Source organism: Thunnus maccoyii, chromosome 3 (assembly GCF_910596095.1).
Source record: "Thunnus maccoyii chromosome 3, fThuMac1.1, whole genome shotgun sequence".
NCBI lineage: Eukaryota > Metazoa > Chordata > Actinopteri > Scombriformes > Scombridae > Thunnus > Thunnus maccoyii.
The window spans coordinates 4,151,520-4,163,194 of NC_056535.1; positions in this window are offsets into that span (position 1 = coordinate 4,151,520).

Genomic DNA, 11,675 nt, shown 5'->3' on the forward strand with positions numbered 1-11,675 from the left:
TGGCGATTTATATCCATTACCAAGCCTCTGTGCCAGTGCAGAAGGTAGTGTACTATTATGTAGTGAGGTGTGGAGGATGGGGTGGCGGATGGACTTGTAAGCACACCCAGAGGCCTGTACTATGAAGCAGGATTTGGGGTTAGCAAGGTAACTTCAGTTTTAACTCTGGGTTTCAGTCCTACGACGCTGGTTCACTTCTTACCGGGGTACATCACCATGGTAACTTATGCTGGACAGCTAACCTTCAGACGATCGGATCACAACCTGTCAACACTCCGACCACTGACCAATCAGATCACTGGGGAAAAAAAAGAGTCATCGTTCCTACAAGATCCCGACATGGACAAAAGTCTTGAGTTTACAATAAAGTGACAAGTAAAAAAGAGCGATATATATCTTTATAGGTCAGTGGAAACATTTTATTGTTCCAGACTTTCTATTTCTACTCTGGTTTTAAAACAGAGCTTCTAAAAAACGGAGAGATCGTTTACAACACTAAACACATGATGAGGATTTTAGCTGCATTTTAATAGTATAGAGTGTATTTTATCCCCGTAGTGACAGCTGACAGTCTGGACGATTTTACACAAACTGTGTGATGATAACTGGAAATAAAAAGGAAATATTGTTTTTTATCAGAAGAATAATCCACATACTGTTAATTGGCTCCCATGATTATAAATGCAACATTTGGGTCAGAGAGACCTCATCAGCCATTAAGTACTTTTTCACTCTTTGCTTCGGTAGCAGAAACAGTCTGACATTAAAATTGTTTTTTTTTATGTGACATATTCAGAATGGTTTCTTCATCATCCAACTGAATAGCAAACAATACTCTCTCTGTAATTAAGTCATATCATGAAGAACTTCATTCATGGTTCTGATGATGTCACTCGTAATTAACAACCCCGCCTCTTTCACATGAACGCGCTCGTAGCTGGATAGGAAGACCCCGGGTTGACTGAGCTAGTTGATGACCAGCTTTGTAGTACTGGTTATCTGGACAGCTAATGTAAGGTTCAGTGAAGCCAGATAATGAAAAGATATCCTGGGTATGTTGAACTTGCTTCGTGGTACAGGCCTCTGAGATTGTGTTCCATTACAGACCTGCAATTAATGTTTGCTTTCTCTAACATTAACCATTCTTTATTAGGTATAACAATCTTCCCCTAACCTTATAGCTGCACTAAACAATATTTTTATATCAACAATGGATCAGCTTGGTTTCATCTTCTCAAGTGATGATCTGTCAGTCATTACAGTAAACTGAATATCTTTGGATTCTGGACTGTTGGTTGAACAAAATAAGGCACTTTTAAAGACGCCACCTTTGACTCTGGGACTATAGTGAGCATTTTTCACTATTTTCTGACATTTTATAGACAAAATAATTAATCGAGAAATGACTCAAATGATTTCTGATGTTGCTCTATGTTAGCAGGATGTGTAAATGAGCAACTGCTTCCTAACACATTAGTCACAACTTATATATATGACCATGTGTTATATTTTCAGCTTGTTCTCCTGCCCCCAGTGGCCAAAAAATATGCATATACCATTGTTGCCATATTCAGATATTGCAGCTTTTCTTTTTTTTTTTTTAAAGTTGGCATTAAACGTAACAAAACATGGTAATTAAATGTCATCTGGAGTTTTGCAGAATTGTTGATATCAGTCTGTGAAGTGATAGGTTTGTCAAAACTTTGTCAGCAGTGGGATTTACGGTTAAATCTCTCTGTTCTGTGATCTTGTGAACATCTTTTTATAAATATACAGCATAATGTGTATGTATATCACCTGTAGGGTTTGATTTGCTATGCTGACATTTAAAAGTGTGTGCTCAGAGAGGATTAAAAGACAGGAAGATGTCCTCTTAACTTTACTACTACAGAGCCTCCAACTATTAGCACGCTTAAGTCATTGTTTCCCAAAGGCTCTGTTCGCTCAGGTGCCTTACTTCCTTTCTCTTGGTTATCTTAGAGATGTTTCTACACCTTGATTGGAGTCCACCTGTGGTAAATTCAATTGATTCAACATGATTTGGAAAGGAACACACCTGTCTATATAAGGTCTCAAAAGCTGACAATGCATATCAGAGCAAAAACCAAGCCATGAGGTTGAAGGAGAGTCATGAGCTCAGAGACAGGATTGTGTCGATGCACAGATGGCTACAAAAATTTCTGCTGCATTGAAGGTTCCTGAGAGCACAGTGGCCTCCATAATTCTTAAATGGAAGAAGTTTGGAACAACCAGGACTCTTCCAAGAGCTGGCTGCCCAGCCAAACTGAGTAATTGGGGGAGAAGGGCCTTGGTAAGAGAGGCGACTAAGAACCCAATTGGTCACTCTGGCTGAGATCCAGACATCCTGTGTGGAGGTGGGAGAAACTTTCATAAGGACAACCATCACTGCAACACCACTGATTTATTTATTATTTATTTATATAGTGCTAAATCACAATAGAAGTTATCTCAGGGCACTTTTCACATTCCCCCATGAGCAAGCACTTGGTGACAGCAGCAAGGAAAAACTCCCCTTTAACAGGAAGAAACCTCGAGCAGAACCGGACTCAAGGTGGGCGGCCATTGACTGGTTGGGTTGAGAGAGAAAGAGGGAGGGAGAGAAAGGAGAGAGAGACACAGAGAGGCACAGCAACAACAATAATAACAATAACAACAATAATAATAAAAGAAATTTGACCAATATTAATAGTGGCAGCAGTGGTCCAAGGCAAGCCTGGGCCAGCCTGAACATAACAAATGTGAAAAAAGTGAAGGGGTCTGAATACTTTCTGAATTCACTCTATGAACAGAGTTTGACACTAGAAGGCTGTTTTCACATTCATCTGCTGAGAGTGGAAAGCTGAAAATCTGAAGTTTTTGAAGTGGGTTGCGTGAGGTAGTTATTAGCTCATACATACTACCTGTTATTACCCGCCGACAGTCCTTTCCTTTGGCACTACATTTTCTCGACCGTACAACATCCATATTCCTACGCATGCCGCGTACTGTATTACGCCTCAGCAGCACATACTGAACCAAACAGCTGATCTGCGGCATAATACATTGCGCAGCATGTGTAGGAATACAGTTAGTGAGATGTATTGTTGCTGTCTGCAGCAACTTGTGGAGTTCTTCAAACTGATAAATACATGATGCAGAGAGTGGAAGGTTACTGAGAAGAGGAGGGGATTGAGGTAAGATGAATGGTGTTTATAGTACAAGTTACTGTATTAGCAGAATATGAAGATGCAATACTGTCTCAGATATACAATACGAGAGCTGTATGAAAACATATTTAATCTTGAGCTCAGTATTTCACTACGCAGACCTTCTACACCACCGTCACTGATGCAAGTACAAGTAATTGCAGAGAAAAAAAACATACAGACAGGGGAAGTCACTTGAACAGAGAATAGGCCGACAAATCATTCTGACTTTTGTTAAACATTTGTTTTAATTAAGAGCACCAGACACTGCTCATGTGATTTATTGCATGAGCCCTGGTTCTGTGTGTTTTGTATGCCTATTTCCCTCCCCAACGCGAGTGATTAGACTAGCTCAAAGCATGTAAGACATATACAATCACATATTGCCTTTTGTTTTTTAAATTTTATGTTAGAGTTACTGCACACTGTTTTTTTTGGGCTGTAAACTAAATCATATGACTATACTGTGATGAAACACACCAATGCTGGTGTTAATATTGACATTAACACCAAATATATAAAAATCAGCATTTCATGGGTTGAAATGGCTCAACCTGTCATCTGCTGTTTAAAATCAGCCCTGAAGAAGAGGGGCCAATGCTGAGTAGAGTCGACCGTTTGGGAGTTCTCTATGTCATGAAATTTATATAAATGGTAGAATGATAAAGCCCACCTCCCCCAGCCCCAAACTCATTTTCATATATATGCTGATTGAGAGAGACAGTTTTAGATTCAGGAGTTAACAGCAGCTACAGCGGTGCTGGCCTGCTGGAGGGGATCTCTCCGTCTGTGAAATGAAAAGCTGCTGGCAGCCACAAAAACAATAGTAATCCTCCTCGCATCTCACCCTGCAGCTATCCAAATCTCGGGCTGTCTCTTCCTGCAGTAATCAGCTGGTAAAATCTTGTTTTAAAACAGTAAAATCACGATGTAACCGGAAATCCGCCGGACTTGTCTGTCCTGATTGTCTGCTGAAGCTGTCCACTGTGGTGCTCCGCAGTGGACAGCTTCAGCTGCTGGAGCAGCTCCGCCAGAACTGTCGGCTGTGGAGCGGAGCTGCAGAGCTGTGGTTGGACAGGTTCGGTAACAGCTCCGGTCACACCGCAATTCAACGTTTTAAAGAAAGACTTTAACAGCTGATAACTGCAGGAACGGACAGCCGGAAAGTTAAAGAGCTACAGGACAGAATGCAAAATGACTTCTGGCCCATTTAAATGTCACTGCACTGTTTGTCCTCCTCTCATTATTATTATTATTATATGTTGCTGCGCAACGTCTGCCCTCGTGCCTCACACAGCCATTCCACCCCCCCCCCTCCTCCCCTTTCCTCTTCTCCTCTCAGCCCCTTGCCCACTTTTTAGCATTTTTCAAAATGATGTAGTGGGATGAGTTAGGCTCAGACCTGGGGGTGCAGTTACTCTTTAAAATAATGTGCACTAATGCAGTGACAACAGCCTGTTCACTAACAAAGACCACGCCATTTGTGTGGTATTTAAAAGAACAGTTTATTAGGTTTGGCAAGAAAATTCAGGAAGAATTAGATGAGAGTCAATTGCGAATGGATGACTGGGGTAGAGGAGAGGGACGAAGAGGGTCGATGAACAGGAGCTGGAGGTTAGTAGAGGTTGTATGTGGTGGGATGATGGGGAGGGATGAAAGGGGGTCGATTGGATGGGGATGAACAGGGCCAATTGGAGTCAAGTCATGGCTGGAGCATCTAGGAACTGTAGGAAACCAGAGCACCTGGTGGAAGCTGTTACTTCCTGCCCAGAGGTGCCTTCCTATTGCTCCATTCACTCATGCTGTTTTAGTGCATGCGCACTGAATTACTCCTGATTCAGTGGAAAAGACCATTGCAATCTGGTGAGGCGGATTTCCCAGACGCCCGTGGCTTGATAAAGTAGGTTACAACTGTACCTCACTTAGTGGAATTTAAAGCAGCTATAGTCAACATGTTTATGATAGCAATGTATCAGATAACAATATGTGATTTGAAAGCTCATCGTTTAGCTGTCCGGTGGCAACTTTATTGTTTTGGTTCACTCTCAGTGCTCTCATATTGTTGTTTCCTGGATGCGGCAGGCAGCAGTTTTCAGCAAAAAGTCTACAACCCCGCTGTACGCTAGCTGCTAAGCACCAAACGGCGCACAGACACAATCAGTGACTAGCTGGTGAACATAGTCGATACCACAGCGGCTTTCCTCCACCTCTGTCAAATTGCCTGAGTTTGCCCATTTCTAACACAGTGATGCAGAAATTCTCATCCATGCATTGATCTCAACTAGACTGGACTGTTGGAATATGCTACCAATCAGATCTTCCACTCTGTAGCATTGAAAAACAACTAGTCCAAAACACCACAGCCACAAGAATTCTTATCAAAAACAATTTGAATGCAACACAGATCTTGTCCTCCAATCCACTGACTCCCTGCTTCAACCAGGCCAGACTACCTACAAAGCACCTCTCTCTTACCATGCACTAATGCTGTGGAATAATTTACCTCAAACAATCAGAGAGACAAACACCACTGAGATTTTAAAATGAGAAAGAAAACCTATTTATTCTCCTGCTCCTATAATTGAATTATAATTGCTACCATTTCCTGTATTTGTTGTCTGAACATTTACTTTTGTTTTTATATATTTATATATTGTTATCCTTTTCCTGAAATTGTAAACTTGTACTGTGATTTTACACTCAAAATGAACTCACTCATTATTTAGCAGATAAAGAGCCATGATTGTTTCTCCGTCACTGCTGGATGTGTAAATAAGAAACTGTTTGTCATATCAATTTAAAAGCTGATTATAATGTCAATGTTGTGTTCACAACTTGTTTTTGCTGCCCTAAGTAGCCAAAAAAAATCTGTTCCTGCATTTTTTAAGCATCAGGACAACTTAACAAATCTTGTCAAAAGCCTGTCAAAGCACTGATGGCATTCTGAAGGCAAGCACAGGCAAAAAGTGACAGAAAGACCTGGGAGTTAAATAAGACACTCACTAAATAAGTAAAAAAAACTTCCAGAGAAAGGTTGAATCCCCTCCAGTATGATTGAGCTATGCACTCTGTGGAGAAAAAAATAATTGTAGCTATCATCATATGATTTTTTTTTTACATTGCATTCCTTGAGGACAAAGGAACAAACTTGCTATTCCAAGCATGATGATAGCAATTAGGTGTTATGTTGATGCTTGTAAATGCTACATGAAAAAATAATGAGGTGTTTGAAACTCAATTATATGAAACGAATTGTTCGGAATCTGTCCTTGATAAGAGTTCTTGGAAGACTGATGTCTGATATGTGAAAAGAAGTGTTGCTCATTTTAATACTCCACAGGTACTAACACAATATCCAATCAAAGGATTTGTTATTTTGTTATTTTTGTATGATATTAATTATTTTGGTGTTCATGCAAATAAATAAAATAAATGAATAAAAATAAAAGGCCACACGTACAACCGTGCCAGATTAAGGGATTTAATTTGGTTGCATGTACTGACTGTGCTTGATTGACATCTCTCTCTCTCAGTTTTGTTGCGCCTGTAATGGCAACTCCTCCCAACTTCAACCTCATCAAAGGTCTAAATCGGCCAGAATAACACTCAAGCGGGCAACCATACAGGTGGGTGGGTACATTTAGTATGTCTAAGCAAAAGAGGTGTCCGTAATCACTCTCTATAAACTACCTAGCGCACAATATTTACTGACCGCCGTGTTATTTTAGTTTGTGAATTCTGTGTGAGAAATGTATGCTGGCCCCCAAAAGGTGTTCATGGAACGTACACTTTCCATGATATGGTTTTATAACTTACAGAATATTCTCCTTTGTTTGCCTCGGGGCTGATATTGAATGTTTTGGAGCATGTTTGCTTGTGTCAGTCAGACAGGTGTTCACGGTGCTTGCCACTAGATTGTTTATTTCCTGTTTGAACAAAACTTAGATTTTCTGGCTATATAGTATCTAGTACCATCATGCTTGTGAGTGGTAAATCCTAACTGAAGCTTGGGGAAGTAATGACTGATGTTGGTTTTCAACTGTTTTCTTCTGAAAAGCTATACAGTAGATTTCCAATAGATTCATTTTAATATCTCAAAAATTATGTGGCACTGATTTACTGAGTTAAAATACTACACAGAAATTACAAGAATCAGTGACCAGTGCTGTTTTCACAAACTGCACTATATTCAAGATTTTCCAACTGCATATCTACACCGATATAACCTCAATTATCTTGAACTGGAGTATATGGTATTTCAAGTTTTCAGTTCTGGCATTAGTCCAGGACTTTAATTTCAGAATTTACATCTTCAGAAGTTGTTCCCCTCTTTGTAATTGTGTGCTTAATTTTGCTAATATAACCTCTGTGTTGTTGGTGTTTCATGCTACGTATTGTTTTTATTCGGCAAACCATGTACTTTCCCCCGCCCAACTGCTATTAGCGCTCTCTCCCATGATGTGATGTGGTAAATAATCTTAATTGAAGGTGAGATATTGGCAGCCAAAAAGTGACAGGATAGCAAAAGCTTATGGATGAATGGGTAAGTGACTCCCATTTAATTAAAACATGTAGGGTAGTGTTTTGTTCAAGTTCATTGTCATTGCATTTAGATACGTCTACACATACACAAACTCACACAGTGACAAAAATAGTGTTTCTCCAAGAAGATGTAGTTAAGACAGCTAAAAACATGTTAAATAATGAGGTAAATGTATGTAGAAGTAATCCATGTGAGCAAAAAGCAATGGCTTCAGACTGCTCTGACAATCAGGTTTTTTCTACTTTCAACCTGAGCTAACGTCGGCTTATGAAGGATTTCTTTATATGGACATCTGCTCCGCTTGTTTTGGGGGTAGTGACGCTGAGCCATGACTCCATTACACAGCAGGGCAAAGTAGAATAAGGAGTTTACCTGTTGGAGGTGTGCTGATCGTCTGCAGCTCTTCATCAAACATCATCATCACTGTGGCTGTTACTGCTTGTACTATTCCTCCCTGCATTATTTCTAACTGATCCGCTGAACAAAGAGCTTCAAATGTGTCTATATGTTGTTGTTTCGACCAGTGTTTAGCTACACTAATGAAGCTCTGCTAATTGAGTGAGGAACATGTCTCATTTCCTGTAAATTCTTCACAATAAAAGTCTCCTGTTATTTAAAATCTTTTCATTTGAGGTAGTACAGCAGGAAATATAGGGTTTGCATTGGCAGTAACATGACTCTGATATGTGCTGCCCCTCAGCAGCTTCTGGAAAACTGGCCAATCAGAACAGAGTGGGCTCATTGGGAGAGGAGCCTTAAAGAGACAGGAGCTCAAACAGCCTGTTAAGAAACAGAGGCTTAACTGAGGGGCTGCATAAATGGGCCAGTATAAGATAAATCAGAAGTTTTTTGAACTGTGAATCATGCAAAGCTACTCTAGTGGAGTCCAAAAATAAAAATTTAGAGCTGGAATTGAGCATAATAGGTCCTCTTTAAAGAACAGCCAAACATTCTCTCTGTTTCCACATCTAAATGAGCTGAAAAATCTGGAAAACTTTGCCATGCAATGGAAGGTGATTTTGTCTTGCTGATTGCTTCAAATACAGTCAAACGGTCTAATATTAGGCTTACACACGCAAAGCCTGCAGTATAAATGTTATCGTTCCCTACCTTAGAGTCGTTCCAACATTAAAAAATGAGTAAGCATGCATTAGAAGCAGAAGCATTAGAGGGTTTAAACACCACTTCTGGGGTTTTAGAAAGCGATTCATGATGGATTGTCCTCAAGCTGAACGGAACACACAGTGCCACAAATATTACATAACCCAGCATGAAAAATAGTGCAGCTCAAGGTCTCTGTGAGGTTTGCGGCCTCGAGATTACATGCATGGTGACAGAGGAGTACAATGGAATGCTAATGAGAAGCCAGACACTATAGCTTAATTAATTCATCGTGCTCTCTACCTCTGTAAGAATATTGAATGTTTCCTCTCTCCTGTCTGCATTTAATTGCTGCATGTCAAGATACAGTAAAGGCGTTGGTGTGCATTTAAGACAGTGTTCCAATATCCAGTCAGCCTCCTTGGAGAAGACCTCAGTATCATTAAGTCAGGAAGTCAGGTAATAGACTACTCAGACTACTCAGTCAACGGTGTCATTTCCACTGGGGACGAGGGGACATGTTCCTTCCAATCTGACTTTTGTCCCCCAGCTTTTACAGTTTTGTTGATTCTTTAAAGGTTCTCCCACCTAACCTGCTTGATATGGTTCAGACTGACTCTGGTGTGTTTGCCTGTGTTGGTGTGAAAGCTGTCCAAGCAAACTGTTATGGTTTGCTTGTGGTACAAAAGCAAAGCAGACCAACCACTGGGTTTTGTGACAGTATATCTGTGATTTTTAGCATTATTTGAAAAATAAACTATTAAATCCATCTGCTGATTGTGAACTGTCCAGACAGCAATCTCTGAAGAGATCTGTATAAACCATGTACATCGTATATCATGCAAGATCAATTGTAACCATAGTATCACATACACACATGTGGAATTTTCCCTGATACATCAAAAAGTTAAAAGTGGTTTAAACAGGTGTATAAGCTTGTATTCTATTCACTGTACTTTAGTGGTTCCACATTGGAGAGTGAGTGAAACATATAGTAGCAACCACAGTAACTGTTCCCCCATAATATTATAATAATATACCTGTCAGTCACCAGAATTTGATTATCCTTGTGGGTCCATGTAGCACTGATAAAGAAGGATGACAGTCATGAAAACTGTCTGATGCATTTTCTTTTACCTTGTGCAATACCAGATTAATGGAACTGCAGAGATGGGCTCCTGAATACATCTCAAACATGGACCTAAAAAGTGGGACATTTTGCAAAATAACCTTCAAATAATCTTCAGAAAAGACTCTGAAGAAGAAGTAACAGCATTAATCAGCAAGAACAGAAGAGAATATCATCTTTGTATATATTTTTTAAATCAAAACAACTAGTTAGCTGTCAACTGCTAACTGCCACTGTTATCAACCTTCCAAAGGAGAAACTGCACTGAGGAAGATAACAGAAGTTATTTTGTGAAGATAAGAAGAGAAATTAAGGGGTTCTTGTTGGTGGTATTCTCTCTCTCTCTCTCTCCATTAACTGGTGCGATGGTGGTGCGACCGATGTTTGCAGAGGCCTCTCCTAGTTCCAACTATTCATTGTCTTTGTCCATGTCTACGTCTGTGTCATCGTGTGGTGTGCAAGGGAAATATGTCTATGATTGTCACTTTGTTTTGGACATTTGTAACAAAGACTTTTTTCTATGAGAAATACTGGTTTGGAGCTGAATCAGCTGAGCATGCTCGGTCTTCTACACCCAATAAGCCTAAAGGAGACAACAGACTAGCCTAGAGCTGCATCGGAAAGTAAACATCGAAAGCAGTGCAACAGGACATGGAAGCTAGGCAAGCATGGAGGAGTGCAAGCTAGGCTAACTGTTAACCCATACAAACCGGCAGTTCCAACAGTCATGCTGCCTTATGTTTGTTCTCTGGACAGCAAAATGGATTACATGACACCCCCATCAGTGCTGGTCACTCATTGACATGCAAGAGCTGTCTACATCCAACTGAGACATGTACTTTCTTTATCCTCTCTGTTGTTGTTGCACTGCTGTGGGCTGAGAGGAACAGCATTTCTTTTTGTGTGTGTGTGTGCAAATACACAAGAAAATGACAATAAACTAAATCTTGAATCTTGAAAAGCGGCCCAGTAGAACGGCTTTGGAAGTTGTATAGAATTGTATGAATAACCAATCACAGCTCATGCCATAAACATGACTTGATTACTTAGAGCTTCTGAATTTCATCATTTAAATTGACTTTAGCATCAGTAGTTTTAATTTTACTTTAACAAGTAATTAACATTAGTGTTATTTTGTTGTCCTTTACTATTATTAGTATGTTAGCTAAATTATTGTTGTCAAAACAAGTCTCTAGCACGAAATGCATCCTATAAAACGGGATGGACATGAGAAGATTTTTTGACAAACAGTAGCTACATGTTTGTGAGATATTGTTACTTAATGTTAAATAACCAATGGTGCTTGCTAGCTAACCAGCTAACACTAATATTTTCTTGTTTAATATTGCTATTAAATGCAGCATAGGGTTAATAAGTGTCATTCAATTATAGCTGTAGATAGTTGCTGATAGAGATGCAGTTTGATCATAAACATAGAAGCCAAAGCAGAAACAAGATGGTTTAGTGACTTCAAAAGTTGGATGATTAGAAATTTCTGGCAACTTCTCCAGATTAATCAAGAAAATAATCAGCAGATTAATCAGAAAGAAAATAAATGTTGATTACAGCCCTCTATTATTTTGGTAGTTAAATCCAGTTTCCTCCAGCTGAAGACAACATTCAAAATCAGCTTTGTTTCTCTCGTCATTTAAACTGACATTTTGACAAATGACTAAGCTCATTTCTATCTTTTTTT